This window comes from Copadichromis virginalis, linkage group LG14 (assembly GCF_057382275.1).
Source record: "Copadichromis virginalis isolate Kocher_CV1m ecotype Utaka linkage group LG14, C_Virginalis_male_GT1.1, whole genome shotgun sequence".
Taxonomy (NCBI): Eukaryota; Metazoa; Chordata; class Actinopteri; order Cichliformes; family Cichlidae; genus Copadichromis; species Copadichromis virginalis.
The window spans coordinates 38,470,046-38,489,309 of record NC_140631.1 but is presented as its reverse complement, the minus strand read 5'-3'; the positions used below and the strand labels follow the sequence as shown (position 1 = coordinate 38,489,309).

The 19,264-nt window shown below is 39.2% G+C and overlaps 1 protein-coding gene across 4 annotated transcripts in view; it reads right to left on the bottom strand.

Annotated features, from left to right (window-relative positions):
- The window catches only part of pak4 (p21 protein (Cdc42/Rac)-activated kinase 4), a 45,777-nt gene that overhangs the window by 24,818 nt on the left and 1,695 nt on the right, over positions 1-19,264 (bottom strand). The window contains exon 2 of one of the 4 annotated variants that reach the window (XM_085430834.1): positions 13,566-13,647. The exons of 1 other annotated variant lie outside the window; for it this stretch is intronic. The gene's annotated coding sequence lies outside the window, so the exon portion shown is untranslated. Of the gene's footprint in view, positions 1-2,984; positions 3,040-8,182; positions 8,269-13,565; positions 13,648-19,264 lie in introns of those variants that run through there. 2 more of the 4 variants (XM_085430835.1, XM_085430836.1) reach the window with 2 other exon arrangements.

Below are 19,264 nucleotides of genomic sequence, written 5' to 3'. Positions count from 1 at the left end.
TGTCCGTTTCCCCCTCCCTTCGACACCTGCAGAATAACCTCTAGGATATCTGTCAAGAACAGCATGATACTAGCTACCAGAGGTCAGACAAGTGAAGCAGGAAACAAGAGAAACATGAAAGACAAGAGATGATTACAACCATCAAAAAGCCATGTATGCAACTCATGACAAATATAAACTTCAATGAATTTGAGTGGGAACTCCGAGCAAGCTTGCCTCCACCAGTGTGTGAATGTGAGAGTGAATGAATAGTGGAATTGTAAAGCGCTTTGAGGGCCCCGAAAAGTGCTATATAAATGCAATCCATTACTATCATTATTATTAAGTCACAAGTCTATGACAAGTATGCAGTTATTTAAGAGAGGTTGAGGTAGGTGAATTCCCAACACAGTCAGATGGGATGCAGCAGATCTTAAAGCCGACAGCTCCTCACATGTGGTGCATATGAGAACGGTTAGTAAACGAGCGTCATGTGTTTTGCCTCCCTTGCACTCTATCCAGGAAGCTTCCCCTTAAAACAAACCAAGTATTTCCAGTAATATGAACGTGTCTGAAAAAGGCTATTTCCTCTTGATAGGATAAAAAATCTAATGAAATGAATGGTAGACAGATCAGCTGTGATTTATATATGCAAAGCTGTTCTCTCAGTTTTCTAAACAGGATTATCAAAGACAGATTCCATTGGAAAAGAGATGAACTAAGATGAAAACAGAAAGAGATACAGACTCATTACCAGTTCATACTGTAAATAAGAACCAAGCTTTAGAGAAAAGTAAAAAAAAAAAAAAATTTTAAATTAAACTCTGTTCTGTATTTCTATGAAATAATTTTCAGTGCTCAGTGAAATCTCACAAATAATCAAATAATTTAAGTTTTTCTATATTTAGTCAATATTTCCTTGCTTTAAATTCAAGTATTTTTCCTTCATCATCTCTTATATCAACAACCATTGAAGTTACAGGACAACTATAAAAATGTAAACTGTAAAGAGAGATCTATTTTCAAAGGTCATTAACCTATTTTTTTTATTCTCTTCTACGAATTTTAGTGACATCTGTACAAGAAGCGCTTGTTATGTTTATGTCTCTGTATGAATGACTGGAGAAGGTCAGGAGGAATTAGATTAGAAGTCTGTCGCTATCACCATTTCCAAACGCTGATTCAGTTCCTAAAAGTAAACAAATACAAAATGGTCCAAATTTCTTCAGCTCCAATAAAATGATCACTTCAGGAGTTAGTGATGTTGGACTAGCTAACTACAGAGCTGTGGTTAGGCTAATATCAACACATCAGAACAGGAAAGTGGGATGAGGGTTAAACTGTCCTCAATAAAAGTTCCTGTTGAGGGTCCCTGATGGACAAATGCTGTCATTAATATGTTGCTGTGTGGTTTGTTTTACTCGGAAGCTTATTGTCCACACTGAAAACTGTGAGACCTACTACGCATGCATACTGATCACAAAACTTTTGAGGGGCCGAGTAACAGTTTTTGGGAGCTCGCCTCTGTTCAAATAACATGACATGAAGAACTGCAGAACCTTAAAATACGAGAAACAGAGTCAACAAGTCAGCATTTCACAAGCAGACAGGGAAAGCTAACACTGGTGCTAATGCTAATAATGCTAAAAAACAAACAACAGCATCTGGAAGTCATGTGTGACAACAGCCACTCTTATTGCTTTAGGTTTAGTGAGCAAAGCTGAAGCATGCAGACTTTTTTTTGACCAGATCAAAAAATTTAGCTTCACACTTGAACACATATTCAGTTTTTTCCCTGGAATCCCCACCCAGCTCCCAACTCTGGATTTAATTCCCATTAGCAGAACTGACTCGCAGCTGACTTGCAACAGCACAGTTACAACATGGATGATAAATGCCTCTTTCCAGTTATAATGAGTCTGGTGACAACAGGGAGAGGAGAATAAATCACCACAGAGGCCTATCATTAGTGTTTGGGCTGAGACACCAAAACAGTCAGTCAATGCATCTGAACTGAAAGGAACTGAAAGAAAGCACTGCCTAAAGGAAGGATAAAAAGTTATGACAAAAGACTGAGGATTACTACACTACAGTAACACAAACCTTATACTCCTACATTTAAATACAAACAGTTATCTGACTGATTAAGTTGTAATATACAACAAAGCACAGGGGCCTGTTACATACAGGAAATCAGTACAAAAAACACATGTGAGGGCTGATAATGACATTGAGCATCTCATATTTGTGGCGGTCTGGCCTTGAATCAAAGAGCCCTGCGGCTTTCAAATCCTCTGCTTTTTCTTTCTCTTGCATTTGGAAATATGCGGAGCTCTGAGCCAAATGGCTGTGGGTAAAAAACAAGATTTTACTGCGGCCTTCAAGAGCCAAGAAATGATAAGATTCATAAGTAACAAAGGCCGAGTGGCAAACAGTAAACAGATTATGGAGCTCTGACCTCAGAGACCCCGTTTGATTTGAGAGCAAACCTTCTTCTCTCACAGGTTGCTTCACTGTTGCATGAACAAACCTAAGTGTGTGGGCGCAAAGACAAAGTTTACATGAAAGGACAAGTGAGTCCAGGCATGCAGTTCAATCAGGAGATGATAACTGCACAAGCCTGTCAGGGCAAAATAACAACAGAGATGAGTCAGTAACTCATTCATCCCAGCACACAACACAGAATGAGCGTGTTAAAAACGGTCCATTCAAGTGCACTAACCTGAAGAATAACCAGGTACATTTTTGTTTATCAAACAGCCAAAATTGATGGAAAAATACTACTACTGTTATGTAAGGGGATACAGGCTCACTGCCTTAACCCACACTTTCTGTTATATATGATCAGTGAACAGCTGATTTGACTGGATCTGAACTTAAACTAAATTACAAGACAGACAGCTGACAGCCTGCCAACACCTTAGCTACGCGCTGCCAAAATCAGACCAAAGGAGAAAACTCCAAAGACGAAGGTGAAACCATGAAAGATTGTTCCTCATCTTCACCTTTTGAAATCTTTAACTTCCTCTTGACAGATTTTGTTGATGGAAGGATCTCCTCCTGTCACAGAGACACGATCTGAATTAAACTGCAAGTTTCAGCTTTAAGAAAGGGGTCAAAATAACAACAACAACAACAACAACAACATAAATATAATTAATGAAAAAAAAGACTGTTTATCCTTTTTTCATGAATGCTGGAAGACAAAGTCATAAGTGACAATTAAAAATTTTTGTTATACTATTCATAAAAGGTCTCAAACTATTGGCACAAAAATAAGTATGCTTGTTAGTAAAAAAAACATTTTGCTGAAGTTGCATTTTTCTTTGCATATTTCTTTAACATCTTGGCCTATAAAAGCCCACTGATCTCAAAACAAACACATAAATTAATGTGTTTGGAGACCAAACCAGACACCACTCTTCTAGCTTTTACTGTTTAAAAAAAAGTTGAAATAGAGAATACAGAAAATATATAACAGATATGAACTTCAACCAGAGGTTAACGTAACTAAGTGACTGAATGCTCTGCATAATTTAGCAGCCAAGCGGGGTTTTTTTGCAGAAGTGAGTAAAAGTTTTAACTGAGCTTAGTTTGAAAAGCAATTTCATTGTATGCAAGTAAAATCTGCCTAACAAGCTTTTCGATATAACGATATATATCGGATGACGATATAAAAACATCTATCGTTTCATTTTACGCTATCGCTTGTTTCGTGGCGTCGCAAAATAAACGTTTACGGCAATATTTTTTCATCGTTTTGATGGTCACTGTAGTGGCTATTTTAATTTCTTAAAGTTCTCTCTTTCTTTTATATTTAATATAACCACACTACTGACGGACAAGCGCCTGTTTTTATGCGTTGTCGTTAGCAACAACGACGGTAAAACCATCGCGTGTCCGCTGGTTTAGTTTACACATAAACCTTTCACAATAAAGTTCAAGATCCTTTTGAGACTTTTCAAAATAAATTGAATCACATGAAAGAGTATGAAGGGTGTTTACAGATGAGAAGCCAAAAAGAGCCGCCAGGTGCTAAAAAAATAAACCATACACTCAAACGTTGGAACAGGCTTTTCCCCGCAGCACGCCGTGTAATAAATGCTTACAAAGAAAACGGCATGTATAGTTTCATGCATCGGTTAAAACATTCGACTCCAGCTACATGACGCCCAGCTGGAAACACTTCACGCAAGTGGAGCTGCCCGAGATTCACAGAATTTACAGAAAATTTTAAATTTTTGTGATTTATATCGTTATCGATGTCTTATATCGGGATATGAGATTTTGGTCAAATCGCACAGCCCTATTTGATCAGAGATCTGAATCACTCCAAAACAATCTCACATGTGCAAATGGATTAAATAAACTGGACAACTAACATCTAGGCAGCACATGGTGCGGTCATAAATATTTGTCCACCTCCACAGTTGACTTTAAAACAAAGTCCAGACTTTCTGCATCAACTGTTTAGGAATTACACAGGCCCAGTATTTCTGGACCTGACTGTGGCTGGCACAGCTGGGCTGGACAGGAAGTGTCCTGCTTGGTTGAGCTCTTGATTGTTTGGTTGTCACAAATAGGCAAAATGGGACAGGACTGCACTGCATCACCCCCTCAAACATCTATAATTTGTCCTCTCTGAGCAAAACAAGCACATCCCTCCCTAAACACAACAATCAGTGTAGTTACAGCTCCCCTGTATTTTCCCCTCCCTCCTACTGCAAACAAAAAAAAAAAAAATCCATCTCTCACCATCCTCTCACCCCACCACCCGCCATTTAGCTCTCAATCTGCTCCCAAAATTCCCTTCAATATCTCCATCTCCCTGTTCTCCTTTTCCCTTTAAGCGTTTTCCATCTCCTCCCCCTCCTTAATTTAACCTCCTCTGCTGTATGCCTGGCTGAACCGTGAGAAAGCCTGTCTGGTCAGTGGGGCAGAGCCGGGCTGATGAGCTCTGGACGAAGCTGCTGTCCTCCGGCCTGTTTCACGTATTGTACATTATGGGTGGTCTGCACTCTGAGAGACATCGAGAGGCGGTGTAATGACGGGGACCGCACTATGAAAGGCTGCTTCTGAACTGGCACCAGATCCAAATATACAGTACACAGAGGGATTTGTTAGGAATGATCCCTCTGATTGTACTGCAGACATACGTTTGATGTGGCTCTATTTAACTTACAAATGTCTCTCTTCTTCTCTCTTTCTATAAACAGCATCAGTTGGCTAAATGGCAGTCACAGTCCATTTATGATGGAGCAGTATGAAAAGCCTGATTTTTCAGTGGTTATTTAAGATAAAGCAAAATCTTAAATAGCACCTGAAACAGATTTTAGGTTCAAGTCTTCCTGATCAAAGGAAAATCACAAGGACTTTGATTTTTAAGAAGTTACTGAGTATAAAATGCATTTCTTTTCATCATAAATAACACAGAAATGTCTATTTTCCTTTTAAATCAGGTAGCAGCGACTCTTTGCCTATATGTGAAACATTCGTACCATTTTCAGTTGGAAAGATACTATAAAGTTAATTTTTATTAGTATTATTCTTTTCCCCTCTAAATTTAACTAAAGCTATCAACAGGGTGTGAAGAAACAGCCACTATGACTTGAGGAGATATCAAGAACAGATATCAAGTACAACCACGCACTAGCACTTTGCTGCACTTTGATGCAATACCAATTTGCACCACAAGATAGTGAAACAAGGTAATGCCATCATTATTTAAGCAGTCAAATCATTAACACATCATTCTATTTAAGAAAATGCAAAGCCTCCCTGAGATGAAAACAGAAGTATAAAAAAAAAAAAACAACAACAACCCAGCAACACATATCTGGAAACATCACCAGAACTACAGGTAAAACACTGCCACCCGCCAGTGGATGTTATATTTTATTGGCATAATTAGTTAAGGACACCTGCTCTGCATGCATTACAGTTTTTTCCCCTCCAAGCTAATTGTTTTTCTCCATTCAGGCATACCTCACATAGCTAACTTTCTAAGGATGCACTTACGGCACTCAGGTGTTGATAAACTTCAGAAAGTCAAACTATATCTTTAAGGCAGCATTATAAATTAGACTATTATGCCAAGTAGCACAGATGTTCATCACCCCATGTAGTAACTTGTTAGTCAGTGACCTTCCTGCAAAGAAACCAGTATTGTCATTTTCACCAACTAAAGACTAATATCTATTTTCATTAATAAAACACTTAAAAATAAGCAGAAATTCAGATATAATGATGTATAACAATGTCACAATCTCGCTGGCTTTACCAAAGAAGGAAAAAGTGCCGCAGTTAATAAATTCTGAAAATATGAAAGTTACATTTGCAAGTAAGACCATTCAGTTTTGCTAATGTGGAGTAAAAAAGTCCCTCAATCTATAACAAAAAACCCCTCAAACAAAAAAAACTTACAAATAATTAGATATCAGATCAGTTCTGTACATTTTTATTTGGTTTTCACAAGTTTGAAGGCCCCTTCAAATATTGCTGACCTATCTTAAAGCTGTTGGACCGTGGGAATATGTTTAATTAAAGCACAGGAACTCTCATGTTTACATGAAGCCACAATGACTGATAAACGCTTTAAATTTAACAGCCAGGCACATTTTCTAGGGCTGAGGTATTAAATTATCTCTAAATGATACCTGGTAACCTGCCAATGCAAATGGTGGAGTACAGAGTTGCCAGGCAAGAACAAAAAACTCACCCGAATGTTTGTCAGGCGGTAATTTCTCACGCCTTGTATCACCAAAGCTGAATACACAGGTAACAACTCTGGAGTGAGATGGAAAACAGAGGGGGGTTTAAAGAGTGAAGCACCAGAAAGCGAACTGCAGGGTTCTGATTACCTCTGCTGTTTGCTGGTAGTTGTCACTGTTGTTGTGGTGTGCTTTCATTAGCTTTCTTCTGCAGAATCAGGGCTGATAACTAATAGCCTGTACTCTCACTACTGCACACACACACGCACACAGATAGAGAGAGGACAGTACTTCTCTGCCAAAGTTTCTCAGATTTACAAATGCAGTGCAGAGACACAGCACACTCTGTGACCTTGGAGCTCCTGACTGCTCTCACAGCGTCAGTCTGTTCATAACACGGAGTTTATATACGACAGTCTAAACTTCAGCATCACCGCAGGGGCCAACAGAGGTGTTGAACATGCACCTATTATTGTAGCACTTTTTGCCCTCCAGAAAGCAGAATAAGTGGCTGAAATGCACAAAACTCCATACAACCCTGAGACCATGACTGAAACAGGTTAATACAACTATTATTAAGGCTTTTCATGCTTCTCTTTCAGAGAAGTAAGATCAGGCTCTGAGTCCTGGACAAATTTTAAAAAGAAAGAAAGAAAATAAATAAATTATAATTCCAGTTGAAAAATGCACAGGCAGCTGGGTTACCTTTCTCACCAGAAATCCCGCACTTCCCTGATATTTTTGGCTATGTGATAGAGAAAGAAGCATTTTAAACTTAAATATAAACCCCACTTGAAAAAAAGCCTTAAAAATCACAGTCCCACTGAGCTTCCTGCAGTGGAAGGCCTAAATGGTTTACATGTGGGAAAAACTGCTTATCCTGAACCTTCAACCTAAATTTTATTACAGTTACAGTTTTATTACTCATTATTTTACCCCTTGTGAAGGAGCCTAATATTTTTTTTAAAAATAAAAATAAAACAGTGCTAAAATTATACTTGCACCTCACGTTTTGTGTTCAGGTCCCGCTAAACCAAGCTTCCTCACAACTCTTACCACAAACACAGGTTCACAATGAATCGCCATCCTCCCCCTCTTATCTCCATGTGTCACCAACACTTGTGCAGAGAAAGACACATGAGTGGGACAGCGGGGTCCAGCAGCTGTCCTGACAGCCGCAAACATGAGCGGTGAGCAACAGGTTTGAATGGGAGCAGCGGGTGGTGTGTGTGGGGGGGGGGGGGGGGGGAATCATCCCTTGCTGCTTGCTTTCTCACTGCCCCCCTCCCCTCCTCACTAGGCAAACAATAAAGTTATTATGCTTTTTTCCTGACTCACAGTTAATCCACGCGGGGAGATTTCAACAACAGAGTTTCGTTGTTCGGATTAACTTTCCAGCGCAAACAACCCAGCGAGGAGCTGCGCGCTTATTCAGTGGCTTTCCACGCGATACACGTAAAATTCACACGCCGTTCATAGCGGAGGATACTCACTTTAAAGCACAGGTACTCCGTTTATCCAGCAGGAAACACTATCCACCTGATCTCATGTCGGAAACGCAGCGGAGGACGAAGGGAAAGCACACGGAGAGGATCCCTGCAGCAGCCGCAAAGTTACTTCCGCGGAGAAATCCAGCTCAGCTCCGCGGAGCGCCTCTGTGTCTTTACTTAAAGACACAGCGAAGTGGACACGAGTGAAGACACTCAGCGCCAGCGTGAAAACACAGACAAACACAGGAACGCTGTAGCTCCCGGCCGTAAAAACTCAAAATGCGTCGCAAACCCGGCCCAGTATCATGACGTCACGGGGAGAGAGACGGAGAGAGGGAGGGCGAGATTAGCACGGGTAAGCTCGAATCTATTCACAACTTTATGTCCTGCCTGCTTTTAAATAAAAGCCGTTAATGTCCCTTTTTTCTTCCACTCCCACGCTTTCCTTCCTGTCACACACACGGAATCTGCTGTCACAGGTGTTGTTACCTGAGTTGTCACGTGATGCAGAAGCCCTGTCATTCAAGGAACCCTGAACTGAAACATCGAGGATTTTTTTTCCAACTTTAAGTATTTTGTTTTTTACCCATAAACACTTCAAAGTTTAATCTGTAACAAATATCTTCTTTTGTCCACCTTTATTGTTCATCATTTAAAATACCAACAGTTTCAAATAGTAAACTATGTGGTATTTATTAGTGAAACCATAGATTAAATGTTGGTAATTGGTTTGCCTTTATTACTGGATTCCTTTAACCGCAGTCATACCGGTTAGAGCTGAAACTGGGCAAGTGCTGTCATAATCAGAGTGACATCATGTGACAGCACAGGTAACGATATGCCTGTGGCGGGAGATTCCTGAAGTGTGACAGAAAGGATGACAGGATTTCTATTGAGGATACTTTGTGTGCCATATCTTTATGCTAAGGACCTGTAAAATCACAAATCATTGGTCAGTGAGTATTACCTGCTTTTGCCAGCCTTTCTGAGTATAATGGATTAAAATGAACTACTGTTTGGCTCCATAAAATCAAATCATAAAACCCCCTAACAGTTAATGGGACGAAGAAGAGCTGGAATCAAGTTACAGTAACATAATTTGAAGACCTTATCATGAAGTTCTACAATTTCACTTACTTTTCTCCAGGCCCTCTCCTTTCTCATCCTCTCTATTTAAAAGTGAGGTTGAACTACACAGCTCCATCTTCCCACAAAAGTGGTTCAAAAAGAATCAAAATGAAGTAAAATATTCAAAGCTGAACTATACTTGTGAAAAAAAAGGAAACGTTTAAATCTCAGATTGGATTTGATGAATGAACTATTCAATTAAAAAAAAAAACAGCCACCAAGAAACCAAAATCATCAATCCTTTTGGTGGGATTTTGAGTCCAGCCCTCAGGGTTAAAATTGTTCAAGTGTTCCTTTAACTGTTTTTTAGCATTATATTTTTAACTCAGGCAAACAGATTCGCCCATGTTCACATCACATGAAGCTGAAGTTCACCTCAGTCTGCCTCATTGCAAAGCTACTGTGTGCAGATGTGCTGTGTGAAAACTTGGCCTTGTGTTTGGTGTCAACACAACATACAGTCACAACTAATCTGTTTATTTACTCAACTAATCAATAAGGTATTAGTTGTGTTTATTGTAAATCTATAGTTTGAATGATGTTTGAGCCCTAAAATGGATTCATTTACTCTGAAATACCAAGTAAAGTTAAAACAAAGGATGAATGATGAGCTATTTCCTGGCTGAAACATTTTTAGGTCTTTCTGTTGTTGTTTGTTGTCACATGACAATATGAGTCACTCTGGCATGGCAGGACCTGCCAGTACGGCTCAAATTAGTGCTGTCCAGCCTGCTATGAAATACCACGTCTGCCTGCTAATGTCAACAGAACCATCAACACATGGAGGACTCGCGGAGGCCGAGTATGTCAAGACTACATGATGAAACACATTATCTTAGACTCAAAAATCTTGCCAATGTATTGTGTTAACATCGCTGCTTAAAAACATGTTTAAAAGCTGCTCATAGAAAAATTGTGATATGGTTACTTAGTTTCAAAAGAGGGAAATAAACAGATTTCAGGGCGAGAACACAAATGGGCAAATCTTTGACATTGAAAGAGTAAAAAGATAAAGACAAGTTTGTCATGAACACTGAGAGGCCCACCTCATTGTTTATCATGTTATTTCTTTTATGTATATGTTTTTGGAGTTTCTAGTCACAACTATTCTACAGGTTTATGCCCTTGACAGGTACACAGTTTACTTTTTTAAACAGTTTTTTCCTCCATGACTTCACAATGTAACTCTAATTTAGATAGTTTGGAAGTAGATTATTTTGTGCATTCTGTAGTATCAGTGCAGAGCTAAGAACAATTAAATCATAAAATTATAAGGTGTGTAGTTTAATAAATACTCGATGCCAAAAGGTTGATTCCGTTGATCTGGACGCAGCATGTTCAGTGGGAGAAACGCTTCGTCACTCATCCAAGTGACTTCTTCAGTCTCAGCTGACTGCAGGTTTCCCCAGTCTTATAAACAGTACATTTGCACAGTAACTGAAACTAGCCCACTGAAGGAACAACGGGCTGTGAGGTCAGTTCCTTGATCATTAAAATGCAAATTGTCATGACCATTGATCAACAACCACTGATCACAGGGAAACCTGCAGTCAGCTGAGACTGAAGAAGTCACTTGGATGAGTGACGAAGCGTTTCTCCCACTGAACACACTATGTCCAGATCAACACAATCAACCTTTTGGGATTTACTTACCTGGATGATTTAGCATGCATCAAGACAATAGTCCGTTGGCTGGTTCATAATAATATGACCCATTTATCCATCAGAATACAAGATCAGTTTATATCAGGAGTTTCTCAGAGTGCTGTGAAGCCAACGCTTTATCAGCTTTCCAACAGACTACAAAGTGTCAGCCTCCATAAGGATAAGGCACATTCCTCAGAGAGTAAAAATACAGCAGGAACTAGTCCACTCAACGTATCAGATCCAGGAACATACAAACCTGCCAATCCCGACGGCAACTTCAAACAAAGCATGCAGTGTGGCAGCCAATGAGGGCTGACTTCCAGAGGCAGGTTGTGGAATGTGGAAAGGTCAATGATAAAGAGATAGAGCGCTACATGGAGCACACCAGCTAGCTCCCAGCACACACACACTGTGAACACGAGCTAGTTTGGCTGTGAACTCACCTGAAGGACCTTTGCTCATTAAGCACATACTGACAAATGCAGAAGTACTGAGGTTTATGGAAGCTTAGTTTAGGAAAATTTAACCTCGTTCCAACGTCATGAAAATTTTTCATTAAGACCACCAGATAAAAAAAAGAAAAGAAAAAATGAATCCAGGATCCTTCTGGATTCAGAAGGATAGCTGGATCGGGATTAGTCTGTGGTATTTTCTTTTTAACATTAAGATGATCTCTATTCACATCTCATCTGCATTTGTGAAGATATGACACAAAATGTCCAATTTAGCCTCATCTCATCGTGGTGAAGAAGACTAAAAAATTCCGGAATCCCGATCAACTATGAAACTTAATCCAGTTCAGCCAAGACCCTCCAAGCAAAAAACACTAATCCAAACCTTTTGAGTAATCCTAATAAACAACCAACCACACTTATCATCACCAATCAATATTAGATTATTTTTTCACTAGTTATGTTGACATTTTATTTACTTATGCATTATTACTATTATTTTATTAGTATTATTTTTTGTTTATCGAATTATCAGAAATAACAGAAAAATTAAATGAATGATGTAAATTAAGTTAACGACTTATTGCCTTTACTGCACCAATCATGCTCATGTTTGTAGTCGTCCCCCAACAGGTCAATCCTGATTATGTACCAGCTGCCTAAAACTTTGTTGCAGAGGGCCTTACACTAACTCTTCTCCCCAATTGCAGCAGGACGTGACAAAGAGCCTGCAGGGTTGAACCACGCTGCAAACTCCTGAGAGCCCAAACTATCGAGCACCTGCAGTACAGACAGCACTGATGTTTGTTGACTTAAGCTGCAGGACTAGCTGAGAGATAAGAGATCGCCACACACAAAAACACTGCTTACTAACAACTAGTCTGACAACCTGGAGTGGCTTCTTAAGTTTTTTAAGAACGTTGTGTTTTTCTTTGAGACTCAGCAAGCACGATAGTTCTGCTTCAACTACTCTCATCATAATTTGCTACAGTCCTATCAACAAAAGCGTTGTTTCAGTGTTAGAGCTGTGTTAAACATTGAGGTATAGTGTAAAGCATGTGACTCAGAACAGCACCATCATTACATAATGACGACATGTTGTGGAAAACAGAGGCAATGAGATGATGGTGTGCTGAAGAAGCCAAACTTCATGCCAGTCTGCTCTTTCTTTAGCGAGGCCGGCTTTCATCTGATCCAAGAATTACGGTCTACCGGAGAGAGCTGCCCGCCAAACTCAGCAGAGGTAAGAAACTGCAATCAGAAGCTGGCAAATATCCTTCTAACGCTAGCTGTGAAAATACAGGCAGTTACCACTGTGTAGTCCGTAATCAAGCAAAGGCTCACATTAATACGTTTGGACAGCTTGGACATTTCCATGCCAAAAAAGCATTCCAGTTACATTCAGTGGTTTCCTCAGAAATCCCACTGAAGGGATTATGAAAAACTCAAAACTTTGTATTAAAAAATATCAAATTTTAAATTTCTAATGTAGTTTTCTCATCTTGATGGGATTTAACAGGCTTATCCTTATTTTTCATCACATATATGGCAAAGGTAACATGTTACACACCCAAGTATCTAAAGTTATGCAAGTGAAAAAACAAAAAAATCTGCTTTTCCCTTGTGTCTGCCCTCGCACTTCTGCCATACACCAGCACAACTCAGGTAAAAAAAACAGCCAAAATCCACAAATATCGATATCGTTTGTAAAATCTCTATATGAGCAAGCTTGCCTTATCAGCTTAAAGTAGGACAACTGTGCGAGCAAACATAAGTGCATGCTGGGATTCAATTCAATTTAATCAACAAAATGTCAGAAAATGATGCCCCATGGTGCTGAAACTGACTTGCTTTGCTTGACCATCGTTAAAAGACTCGATATAAGAAGCTCTAAAGTCCTATTTTGTCTTCAACTGTGGCTAAGAATGCAGATTTCAAGCTTCACTCAGTGTAAAAGATAAAATGATGATATCAATTGCAAAACAAACTCACTGTAAAGTATTTCAATTTTTCCAGACACAGACACAGAACACCAAAAACTGTCAAAAATGAGCTCCTTTTTTTTAATACTGATTTTTTTTTTTTGCGTTATTATGATGATGACAATTATTATTATTCATGTTATTCGTGTGTTCTTGCCTCTGTTCCTGAGCACTTACAGGGCTCTGTTGATCTTGGCTCCTTCAGTCATTCCACAGAGGATTTTCCCCCCTCTAATGCAATAAGCCTGGACCTCTTTCCCTGTTACAGTGAGAATCACAATATCTGATGTAAGTGTATCATTTCTGTTTTTCCCCTATCCCTCATCTTCCCTTCCTTTTTTTCCACCCCCTGAACATGATTTTTCACCTAAATCTTGTCATATGTACTGATAATGTCCACATCTTCCACTTTTAAAGATGATAATTTGCATTTGGTGGTTGAAGTTGGATGTGGAGCACACCACAAACAGCTAATCGAGTCCTACACAGATAGGGCTGCCACAAACGATTATTTTGATAGTCGACTAGTCACCGATTAATTTTGCGATTAGTCGACTAATCAGATCATCATCCATTGGATGTAAAACGTACACCTTATTGCACCAGCAGCATCTGCTCTTATATAACTATCATTAGCTTACAGCTTTGAATGTTTAAGGTGCTAACTAAAAATAAAGACAAGATGATAGTTTATTACATTTTAATGAAATTTGCAGATTGTTTCGGTGAAGTTTAATAAACTCCTTGCTATCTAAAATATAACAGGACACCGGAGTATATTCTCGAGTAGGGCTGGGCCATATTATACCGTTCACGGTAATACCGGTATAATGTTAGGCAACGATAGGAAAATGAAATATCGTGATAGAATGGGAGTAAAACGCGCATGCGCAGTGCCTTTGTTTTCATACGCACATGGCCGATTGTTGAGTGAAACAGATGAACCAGAATTGGTTTGTAAAAATGGTGCAACTTCCGTGATGTGGAACTGGTTTGGTGTTTGTCCGTCAGATACACAACAAAGCACATTTTTTTGCAGAACATGCAAGCGGCCGTTGTTATTGTCATATTTGTCATATTTGTCGGACTAAGATGCTCTTAAATCTGGGAGTAATCTGGGTCCTAAACTCCGTAATCTTCAGGTCAAACAACACTGCAGCATCACTTAAGAGTTAAAAACTGTCTAAATTCTTTCATCTTTAATAAAACGATCAGCATTGCTGCTTTACCAGGTGTAACTATAAAGTTTAACTTCCAGGCATCCATGAAAACAAAAGTTATTACATTTAACGGAGTTAGAAGTTAGCAGGAAGCTAGCGGAAGTTAGCTCGCTAGTTTCGCTAGTTACCTAAGCATGATATTGCATGTTCTGACTGAGAGATTTCTGAAAAAAATCAAACGTACAGCTCTGCTATCACTTCCAACATAAATGAAGACAGGAAACTAAACAGCAGTGACGTTTGTAGGGTTACTGAAGTTGGGCTAGCTGGTATATAATGATGTGCTACGTGATCGCTAGCGACACAGCTATGTTAGCATAACATAAACAGTGAAGCTGGAGGACGAACACTAACACTTTTCCACTTATAAAAGTTAACGTGAAGGTTCTTCATGGTTAGAGACAAATGCAATCGCATGGCAGGATGCTGTAAACGGACCAAACTTCAGTCAGGAGAACAACTGAGACAATCCATCCACAATACGAGGTTAGTCATTAATATACTGCAACAACATGGGAATAGAGCAGCTGCCAGAGAATTCAACATTAATGAATCAATGGTACAGAAGTGGAGGAAGCAAGAAGGAGTTTAATAAAGTTTGATTTATCTGACTGCTTTGTTTCGCTTAATGTGCCTTATAATCCCGTGCACCTTATGGTCCGAAAAATGCGTACTGCACACTGCAGTTTAATGTTGCAAAGCACCTTTTTTTAACTTCAGTGGATATTATACATGTTTATGCTCAGGATATGTCAGCCCATTTCTACTGGAAATGCCTTTTGGTTAAACTTTCAGCAAGGAATTTGCATTTGCACTGTTACATTTTTATAAAGCTTTAATGTACATAAAAACCAGCTTCTTGTTTAAGTGAAAATAAATGGAAGGTTGTCTTTTTGCGCTAGTAATGTTGTGGAGTTGTATTTTGTCTCACATCAATTATATCGTCGGTTATATCGTTATCGCAAATTTTCAAATATATATCGTGATAAATATTTTTGGCCATTTCGCCCTGCTCTATTCTCGAGCATCTCACACTTCTGATAATCAGCTGTCTGCTTGACGTTTATTCAGCTGTGTAAAAACTATAACTTTAATCTCAGCCAAACCGATTTACTCAGGAACAAATAAAATACTAAAAAAAAGCCAAACAATAACATTTTTAAGTTATCTAAGTGACTCATATATATTTAACCTGAGTAGCGAAAGACGGCGGTGGGTTTGAAAACGATTAGCCGGGAGTCCGGTGTTCTCACGGGCTCTAATGAGCCTTGCCCCCGGCTAGCTAACGAGCTAGTGGGTAACAGACGTCTCTGAAAACGTCGGAGCGCTTTTAAAAATATGTGCTGCCATCTTCTGTTTCAGTCCGTTATTACACTCTTAAATCCTGCTACTTATTCCTGCGTCTTTTGTGATCTTACAAAGCTTCAAACGACGCGTCGACTATTAAATTAGTCGTCGACGATTTTGATAGTTGACGTAATCGTGACTAGTCGACTAATCGTGGCAGCCCTATACACAGAGCAGATTTTTAATAAAAAATTAACTTATGTTTAGGGAGAAAAAGTAAGACAAGTAGGTTTTTGTTCCAAAGCTTTTTTTGGCAGCTTGATGTCACGATTTCAAGCTTGGTTTCAGAAATTTTACATGTGGTTGTTAAACACTGATCTATAAAATATACTTGCAAAAAAACAGAGCTTATAAAGGAGAAATTAATGAATTAAAACGATCTTGTTTTAAAGTCTTGGGTTTTTTTTCTCAGTATGGGCAGATCTTTGGCTGTTAGCCTGCAGCTAAATCTGTTTTACCGTTACCTCTGCAGCTCACCTCTCCACAAACACCCCCCCCCCCCCCCCTTTTCTCCCTCTTTTTACTCACTAAACTCTGATTCCTCTCTCACACACAGTTTTATCTGTGCGATCAGGCCCCATGAGAAAAGTCAGATTTTAATGTTTCCACTACAGCATCAACTCAACAAGCAACGACACAAACAGGACAGAAAGAAAATGGAGGTAATTGCAACTTCACATGTGGATACAAACAAAGAACTTCTAAATAGTCAAGACCTCCCACTCTCATAGGCTTCTGGTTTCATAGGGGGAACTTACTCCACTTACTATATTCCGCAATGGCCTTATAAAGCTCAGCCTATAATGGTACATTTCATCGGGTAAAGATTTTAACCCAATTAAACATTTAGGCAACCATTTCTTCTGCTAATTTGAGCTTGAGCCATAGTATTAGTTATAAGATAAGAGGAGTGTATCCTATTTTTTTTTTTATCTCTGTTGACTAAAGGTCAAAACTGTTGTTTTTTATTAACACATTATTCTATATATTACAAACTAAAATGTGGGGTTGTAGAGGCTTTAATTGCTGTTGGTGGTGGTGACTAATGAACTTCACGGTTATTTATAAATGAAGGAAATTAATTTCCTACATTTTAAAAATTTGAATTGATTACAATTCAACTATTCAAAGGCTCAGAAGTTCATTTTTCCACCTCAAGTCATCACACAAGATCAGAACTAAGTGAAAAAGGAAAACCGTGCATCGCAGACTAGTCAAATGTAATCAAATGTGCCAGACAGCCGTCATGTCTTCAAAGTTTCATACCTGGAAACATAGTGGCTGCAACTTTCTGATCTCTTTTTTGAAATAGACACCCTGTTGCCCTTTACTCAGACCACACCAGAAAATTGTTTCTTTATTTTTTTTTGCCCCCCAATACCATCATTTTCTTACTCAATAACAAATCCCCCACACACCTCATGCTCCTGCATGTTATTGCCCTTTTGCCTCCAGCCATCACCTTGTACATCGCTGTGAAAGCTGTTTGGACTTCACAGAAGAAGCCTGAACAGCAGCTGCATTCGGGCCCTTCTGGTCAGTTCGCATCAAAGCAATGACAACATCCCTCCTGCCAGCAGCTCTGTCTCCTGCTGGACACATCTGTCAACAGTCATCTGTGATTTCTGATCATTTCCACCTTTATGGCTCGACTCCTCTGCTGTGATTCACCTAAAAACTGGCCAGGAATCAAGAAAAACTCTTAAATCTGCTTGGAGTGAATCCTTCAGACTCAGTAGATTTTAGGTACTGCAGCTTGCATTATAAATATGAGCAAAGGAAATACAGAAACTGCAGAGGAATTTGAAAAAAGTAGCATATAGTGAGTGATCAGACATATTTTTGAATGCCTCTTCTTTACTGCTAAATACAGTTACAAGCAAAAACTCTTTAGCCCCATTGTGTATTAGGTTTGTTGGCATAAATTCAATGTCCAGCAGGTTTATCACCAAAGCCTACATTGCACACTGAAATAGCTGCCAAATGGGCCTTTATTATCGAAGAAGTTTGTCTAGCTTTGTCCAGTAAACTTTGCATAAAACAGCACCTCAAAGTGTGTAACTATAAGTACACTTCTTTCTAACTACCTTAGTCAAGTCCCACCACAGCTTCTCCATATTAATGGTTCAGACAGACACTATCTATCTTCTTCTGAAACCCAAAGCCAATATTCTGAGGTATGCTTGGGTCACTGTACTACTACTGAAAGGTCCATCAATGATTCCTCACTGACAGCATTACATTTTCTTCCAGGATTTCTGATATTTTACTTACTACATGTTGCCTGTTATACTTTGTAGGCTTTTGCATTACCTGAGGAATCAAAGAAGTCTCTGACATCATTGAGCCATGATCATGCTTTACTATACGTCGGTTTATTCTTCCTTCTCCAGACACATTTCTAACCCATAGGCCAAAAGTTCTAGTTTTGTTTTGTCCCCCCAAAGATCTGTGTCATCATTTCAATCATCATCAGTAATGAGTCACAGCACTTCGATAAATCATATGGTCTTGGGAATAAATTCAGGAACAGGTTTCATTTCAGCCAGTGAAACTGCTAGTCAGTGACTGAAACTGGCAGGGCTCTCTTAGGTTTGGCCCTGTTACATAGTGCCAGCAGGCACTGAAGGCAGGAAATGAAGGAGAGATGGATGCAGCAATGGTTCCCAACAGACTTCTACCCGCAGACATTGTAGTTTATTGTTGTGTTAGCCAAAGGAAATTATTATGAAGTAGTAAAATTTAAGTAAAAAAGTGTTGTTAAATGTATTTATCCTGCCAGGTAGTATTATAAGTTTCCTGCCAGCAAGCAGAATAAACACTAAGCGGTATCTTTTGGGACCAGTTTTGATTATTTATACTGGGATGAAGGCTTTTTGAGAAACCTCCAGGGTACCACAAAACCCCCTCTTTTACCCTGCAGGGAGAGCCAACTGGAGCCTCCTTTCAGGATGATAATAAAGTATAATACTGATATCCTACTTTAAGGAAAAACAAACAAAAAACAAACAGCAGCATACACTTTATGCTCCTTTCCCAACAGACTCTCTATATGCCCCTTGTCTGCCACACAAAGTCGTTTATTTTTCCACTTGTTGATTGTCTGCTGCTTCTATGGCCTGCGTGGATTTGGTTTATCTGGTCCACATATCATGTCAGTGAGGATGACTGTTTAACCTGCCAGCCTGTTTTTCCTGTTTGATTACCTCAGTTGGCTCCTCGTTTTTCACCACAGAGCAGACAATTCCAATGTTTCTACAACTAGCAGCAGACAGAAGAAGATGCTTTTTATTAAAGCTGTTCTGGAAA